This window comes from Diachasma alloeum, unplaced genomic scaffold (genome assembly GCF_001412515.2).
Source record: "Diachasma alloeum isolate Michigan unplaced genomic scaffold, Dall2.0 Dall_scaffold_78908, whole genome shotgun sequence".
In the NCBI taxonomy this organism is placed as follows: Eukaryota; Metazoa; Arthropoda; class Insecta; order Hymenoptera; family Braconidae; genus Diachasma; species Diachasma alloeum.
The window spans coordinates 3,955,671-3,964,129 of record NW_021683643.1 but is presented as its reverse complement, the minus strand read 5'-3'; positions in this window follow the sequence as shown (position 1 = coordinate 3,964,129).

Here is an 8,459-nt window from a genome sequence, read left to right as displayed (position 1 = left end):
GACAACTACTTTGTAACATACAGCTATCCAATGGAAATTTCAATATATCTAATATTTCTCAAAAACATTCGGAATACGTAAATAACGATGATACCGCACAAATGCGAGACTTAGGACGATTGTTAATCGCGAGAATGCACTGGATAATTTTGAGGATTATCTGAGGGGAATTGCCCAATGCATCAAATTATAAATTCTCATTAGTTACGCGTCATTGTACAGCGATTATTTATTGCATTTATTCGTGTATTTTTGCCCACTTACTGTTCTACTTATAAGCTATTTCGTTATTATTTATCAATTATTTATTGAAATTCCAAGTTGCATAGAGATCAAGTTCATCATGTTACTTTCTGTGTGATAAGATAAAAAAAAATGATACAATTAAAATGAAAAACCATAAATTTATAAAATGTATTGCGATAATGTTCATTATGTTAATTATATTTTTAAAATAATTCATAATAATAAAACTGTTCATAATAATAAACTATTGTAATAGATTGGAAAAAATGTACATCATAAAAATAAAAAACCATACAACTACGTCTTATGCATGGAAAAATCTAGTTGAAACGTCGTAGTTGAAAAGTCTTAGTTAAATAGTCGTAGTTGAGAAGTCGTAGTTAAAGAGTCGTAGTTGAAAAAAACAGTTGAAATGTCGCAGTTGAAATGACCTAGTTGAAATGTCGGCCAGTTGATAAAACGTGTTACTGTCCTTATGCTTGAAGCCGTTATCCCCTCCCAAAGAGGATGGACTGAATCCCTCTGGTGGGGCATCACATTATTTTAGTATACCTGAGGATGATAAGAAAGAAACTGATGTTATCCCTTGGAATGCAGGGCGGGAGTTTTTGGTTGCGAATATTGAAACACGTGGGTATTACAAAAAAGGCGTTTATTAAAATAAAAGGGAACGACAAAAAATTTAATGTGTCATTATAATAGAACGAAAATGTGACACGGCCATATAATTAGCAGGGAAATAATGAGTGTTCTGATGAAATCAGTTTAGATCATTTGGGAATCATTTGGGCTACTTTAGCATCATGATTTTATCATTTAGGAACTAATAGTTTTTTAAAAATTGATTTGTTTTTACACGGCGTATAGTTAGCAGATGAAGTTGTCAAATGTCATTTAAATTATCATAAATCGATGCAAAATCATTTGGGCATTGTAAAGGAACATAATTTGCAGTTTGGGAATCAAAAATTAATATAAAAACCATTTTTTCTTAATTTTACCGCCCCCCCCCCCCCTCGCGAGTGCCGTTGCTTCGTCGATAATGAGCAATATATCTAATATATTGCAGTGAAAAGAAGTAATAAACTTACTTAAGAGGCAATGGAACTTACCATCAGAGTAGAAACTGGATTCCAAGTTTTTTCGTCGTCAGATGACTATTCAGCAAAACCCAAATTCTTACATCGTCAATAATCTTGATATCTATAGCATAAAAATTTGGGTTTTGCTGAATAGTCGTCTGACAACGAATAAACTTGGAATCCAGTTTCTACTTTGATGGTAAGTGCCATTGCCTCTTAAGAATCATTTAGGATAATTTAGGAATATAATTTTATGATGCGACTACTGGCGCTAGGCACGAATGCAGAGACCTACTGTGCCCATCGAGTCAGTGTGACCGATGGCCACAATAGAATCTCTGCAATATCGGCCGGCTACACGACTGAAGTTTTCCATGGTTTCCCTGGCAATCTTTGTCCGAATGGGTGCAGTTGGAGAAAAGTAAGTCGGCCATGGTAACGCATATAAAAAGGGGATGGGAACAAAATGTCCAGACCCGAGAGGGTATGTATATGGATGAATAAATAAAAAAAATAATAAAACGAAAGAAAAGAATATTTAATAAACAAAGCAACACTAACTTCAGCGGATATATTCGGAACGAAAAGAAACGAATACATACCTGTCGGAATGCATTCTAAAGCGGCATCGTATATTTCGTAATTAGGCCGAAAAAAACTTTTCTGACGAATATGAGTTTGCAGCCCGAGCCGAAGGTGAGGGTTGCAATCATATGAGCTAGAAATAGTATATTATGTCATTAGGTGATAAAAGTATCATCTGGCGAATGTGGCTTTATAATCCCCGCCTTCGGCTCGGATTATAAAGCTACATTCGCCATTATTACCTATTTTAAATTCTGTACCGATTCCATATGAAAGTCTCTGATCAATGATTCACTGAATCGAACCTTTAAGTATTTTTAGTAATTTTTTCATCTTTTGACACGAAATAAACGATTTCTCGAGGCAAGAAATTCTCACTTTATCGCCAAGCTGTTTATCCGTAAGAGATGCGATATTTGAGGCAAGAAATTAATATTGTGATATTATGTGGATATTTCTCTCAGTGTACAGTCTATTATTGTTTCATGAGTGAATCAACATTGAAAAATGAGTATTACTTCACGAGTATTTTTCATTGGTTTTATTTGAATTTCAATAATTTTTCAAGTCATGTAATTGTTTCGAATGTGCAGATAATGTCAGTGTCCACATTTTAGATGTCGGGAAATTCAACAAAACAGTTTACAAAAGCAAATATATTCATTTTATTTCACATTATAAAATTTACAATCTACAATTCCACCTTCACCAAAATTCCCGAAACATAGGAGAGAAATTTACAATAAATTTGATTATTTCTCAATCCTAGACTTACAATAAATTAAAGATCAAAACGATAACTTCGTTTTACTTAAAGAGAACGCAATAAATATAAAATCTAAGAACATAATAAATAATAAACTATATAATGATCATAATTATCTCAATTCAACTAATAACAAAAATATTGAAAAATTGTAAAAAAATTATGTCGATATACATTTGGCAGGTACTTGCAAGCGTGCGCTGAGTGTCAATAATGAAATTAAACAGAACAGACTAAACAAATAATAGAAATTACTAGAATGAAAATGATAATAAAATATAAATAATAGTCTCTAGTATCGGATTAAAAAGTATAGGCCCCTAGTGCTGCCGAGTTTTTCGGTCTTACAACGTTACTGCAGACACGAAAAAATTTAATAGAAAAACCTAGCGATTTCGCAAGATAATTCTATTGGATTTCTATTGAACTTTCTGGTAGTTTTTAGCCGATTCTATTGAAATGTTCAATAGAAAATATTCGATAGAGAAGTCTATAGAATTCGATTATTCTATACAACTTATTCTATTGAGATATTTTCTACAGAAATTTCTCGGCTCAAATTTTTTCATTCTATTTTTTTTTTCATCAAAGAAATGAAACGACAAAACTGAAAATTTGAGTCGAGAAAATCCTACAAAAAATATCTCAATAGAATAAGTTACATAGAAAAATCGAATTCTATTGACTTTTTATAAAGAGCATTTTCTATTGAATATTTCAATAGAATCACCCAAAACATAATAGCAAATTGGATAGAAATCCAACAGAATTGTTTAGCGAATTCGTTAGGTTTTTCTATTAAATTTTTTCGTACGTGTGAATATCGGTATTAATTTTTTGCTCTCAGAAATATGTTCTAGACACATCAAAAAATCTGAGGAAGAAAAAAGTGCATGAAGCTCAAACTCAGGAGCCTATACTTTTTTAATCCGATAGATGTTTATCACTAAAGAAAAAGCGAACTTTACACATGATAATCTAAATGCACCTAAACAATGAATGAAGAATGAGATTGGAAACACAGCTGAATCATGAATAACAAAAGTTCTATGTCACCTCACTAAAAAATTATTTCAACTGAGAATTACCAAAAAAGATACATAAATATTCACTGTACAAAAATAATACCTTTTTGGCAAGATATCGTTGTGACCTATTCTTTCTCTAAAATTACTTATCAAATTGACAAATTGCACGACTTATTTTGCGTAAATTATAATTTATGCAATTTATTAACTACATTTCATGAGAAAGTTCAAGAGACTAGAGTCGTGTCGTGTAATAGGAATCACTGTAACTAAATGGATTGGACTACATCTAGTATTGCACCACCGGCCGCACATGTTCGCGAAGAACAAATATTAGCTAATAAATTACAACTGAAATAAATTGATAATAGAATACAAAATAAATATTTACAATTAGAAAGTCGACGAGCAGAAGACTCGGACCCATTTCCGGCGAAATTCGCTAGAGAATGATAAATATGACAACTAAACCCGACCAACGAACTTGTTTGCTATCCGCAAATAAAACTTTCAATAAAAATTGATAATGATGAATTAAAATTATAAGTTACTCGCCTTCTTTGCTCACAGACGATTGGCACATTAATTAGAAACTCTTGACCCACTCCGACTTATGCAGATTAATTCGTAAAACTAGAAATTGTTGAATTGGGAGAATTCCATGCGCTTTCTCCAGGAATTATTAACTTAATATCCAAAATATTTATTTAAGAATATATTACACCCTTTTCGCAAAAATTCACATTTTTTGAATTTTTCTAGTAAATTGTTAATCGGATTGACGTGAAAAAATATACCGTTTTTGCGTTTTATCATTACTTAATCACTCACGGAATTTCATGATCGTACAATCATTTCCCTGCGTTTTTGCTTCCGAATGGAAGCATTGTAATCGTGCTGTTTTCACATTCTCTAATTTTGGTTGGAAATGGTGTAGAATGGTCTGAAACGTAAAAATTCGAAATTTGGCGACCATGTCTGTCGATGTCAATGTCCATCGCCATCTGTCCGGTGGTAATTTTTAGAAAATTGAGTAATTAATTGGCTAAACTCATTCCAAAAAATCGGAAATTTTGTCAGATTATAGACCTTAACAAGGACTAACTCTGTGCAAAAGTTCAGCCCGATTGATCAAATAGTTTTTGAGAAAAAGCTATTCATTTTTAAATCGTTTTTCGCTAATATCTTCGAAACTAGTCAACCGATTTCAATTTTTTTTCCTCAAAATATTCGTTTCGATGTCTTCTATCCGAATCAATCAAAACATATATACCGGTTCATACAAAGTTTTCGAGATATTTCCGTTTTTCTGTTTTTTCATAAAAATCCTTGTAATCACTCTAGCTTGTGCAAAAATTGAGATATCAACTTGAAACTTGTACAGAATCTTCCTCTCATGATAACAATACTACCTATTGAAAATGAGCTTCTATCGCATAGGTAGTTTCCGAGATATTCGACTTTCTCTGAAAACCTTTTATGTGCAATAGCTTCAAAACAACACAACCGATTTCAATTTTTTTTTTCAAAATATTTGTTTCGATGCCTTCTATCCGAATGCCTTCTATCCCATTCGGAAGCTTACTACCAATGGAATCGGTAGAAATGAAAGAAAGAAAAAGGTTTATAACACATAAAGTAACGGTCAGATGGCTTCGCCCAAAAAGGCTCGAACCCCTGCTTGTTTCTAAAACTTTTCGGAAATTCACGAAACTTTAGAAAAAATGCAGGAAAATGATTGTACTACCATAAAACTTCGTGAGTCAGTCAATAATGATAAAACGCAAAAACGGTATATTATTTTGCGTCTATCCGATCAGTAATTTATCAGAAAAATGAAACAAAAAAGTGAATTTTGGCCGAAAGGGTACTGTAGTACATCCTTAAGTCTTCCAAAAGACGGAAAAGTTGAGTCAAAACTCGGATGAACTTCGTTTTCTATTCTACTATTGAAACTTATTAAATAGAATTATTAATGAATTATTAAGAACTCAATGATTTGGAAATAATGAAGATCTGACGATAGCTTTGAAGATTTTCAATCATCAAATATATGAATAAAATTGCATGAGAAGAATTAAAAAAATTTCCTTTTTCTTAACGTTTTCTCCTCAAAATTGAATAATGTTCAAATAATAAATTGCTCAAAGCCCTGAGGAGGCCGTCAGCGTGTGGCTACTTAGTCCACACGCTGATAGGAAAAAGTATGAAATTTATGTGAAGAGTTGAAACTTGGCTATGTTATGTTTTTCGATGTGCCTAAACTGAATTTGTAACTTAGCCCGCAATGTGTTTATGCAGTCACTAGTTATTAGCAATTAAATTATTTTAATGCGTTTTACGCTGCAATTTTGGTAGATATAAAAAAATGGTTTAAGCAAACAATATTGCTAGAAATCTAACGAACAGAATGAATTTCGATTGTTGAAAATCACTCAATTTTTGGGGAAAATATAATAGTCTGCAATAATTGGGCGGTATTGTTATCTGTGACGCGTGGAGTGGTGCATACACCCGTAGGGTCTTCCGAGCCCAACGAATTGATAGAATTCAGTGGTGAAGTGATAAAACGGTACAGGTCAATTTTGACTATTGACCCGTTTTCAATGAATATCTCGGAATCTAAGGGAGATAGCAAAATGTTTTTAAAACCTTTTTTGTAGAGCCGATTGAGAGCTACAACAAATGTAATTACGAAAATTTCGTTATCTCCCTTAGATTCGGGAATATTCCTCAAAAACTCAACTGGGAGATAAGTCTACTTAAACCGCTTTATCACTTCGCTACTGAATTAAAGAAGGGAAGGATCCTATCGTAAAAAGAAGAGAAATCGATCTCGACATATCTCGACTAAGCGTAAGCGTAAGTCTGAAACCAAAGTGCCTCTACGTGAGGGATGAGAAGGCGCGTGCGTAGCACGTGCGGCCGATCTCGTTACATTAAAGAAAGGAATTGATTAGCGCTCCACATCTTTGTGACGTCATAGGAAATGATTGGATGGGATTTGGATGAGGTAGGAGGGGAACCGGGATTATTCTCAATATGAATATTCTGGAAGCAGAAAAACTTTGAAACAAAAATTTGCGTCAAAAGATTCTAAATATATATTGGTTCTTTATCCTTCTAACACTCGTAATTTTTGGTGAAGATTTTGAATTTTCAACATACCCTATATAGACCTGTGGGACACCCCCAGAAAAGTCCGTCATATTGAGAGATGATAAAAATGTAATTTTGAGTCAATTATAGAGGGCGCAATGGTTCCAAAAGGTGCGGATACTGGTAAAAATAGATCGAAATCGATGTCCGATGTCATTGAATATTTATTAATGTATTGTGTGACATTTTTTCTTGCAGAAATTTCAAATATTATGTCTCTCTGAAATATATCGAGTCATTATTACTGAATGTTAATGAAAATTTCGCGGAATTCACCCCATAGAGTCTTATTGAAGAGGGTTCGGGGCCTTTAAATTGATTAAAAAATGCATTGTCTATACATCTTGATCATAATTAATGGATTAAAAAATAAATTACGCACTAGTCCGCGGTTGAAAACCGGGTGCATCCCGCGGCTCTAATACTACACTGAGAGAAAAACGACAAAGTTCTCAAACAAGTCTTACTTGTGCCAAGAAAATAGTTTTTTGGAAATTATCAAAAAAGGATTTTTTTGTCCCAAACATGCAGAGAGTGCGCTGGAATGAAAATTTGTTGTCGCAAAAATAGATTTAGTAGTTCAAAAAAATTGCATTCTCTGTAGACGCAAGAAATGTCATTTCTAGCACTACTCCTTCGTTATTCGATACTCCCATACGTATGTTGCTCCCGAAAAATCATTGTTTTATGTGGAGCAAAGGATAGTAGATTGTCGTTTCGGCTCTCTAATAATCACAGACAAGAAATGAACCCTTAAGTGAAAGAATAATAATGATATGATGGCAATCTTCACTGAGAGTAAAATATGATTCATCTGACTATATTCCATCACCATCGAATTATAGTCAAAAAGTCTTCAACAATTTTTTATGGGTTACGGTAACTATGGCCGGAGAAGTAATTACTACAATGGAATGTAGTCATTGCAACTATTTTATAGTTCTACTCACGATAGATTTGTTGTGGTTACTTTTGAACTTTGGTTAGTTTAACTGCATTTTGATTTGCAAAAATTACGCTTGTGAAGTTACTATAATGTTATGTGCCGCATACAAAAAAAAATCGTATTGTTTACCAAAATTGCCTCAAATATTTTCTTATTGTAAATCGAACTTCAGATTTTTCTCTCAGTGTTGGTGTAACTTGGGGATAAAATATTTGTTGATAAATTTTCCTCTATATGAGATATTTTCATCCTGAAAAGGCACCGTCTGGTGTGAATTATCCGCCTCTTGAGCCAAATATTTCGTGGCTGTCGAAAGCAGAACAATTATTCATGTTTGACACTTTCAAATTCGAACCAAACAAATTCTTTTTTGGCAATTTTCAACTAGTGATTTTGTTGGCCCAAACAAGACTTTTTTGACAACGTGTTTGTTTTTCTCTCGGTGTATGCATGCGCTACTCCACGCGTCGGAAGTGGCATGACCACCCAATTGCTGTAAACTTCCGCAAAAATTGACCGACCTCCAAAAATCAAAATTCTTATGTTCATTAATTTTCAAAAAACATTTCGAAAATGGAAATCTATCAATTCCTCCATGAATCACTCTAAAAAAGAACATTCCTTATGATTTTATTACTTAAACTTTT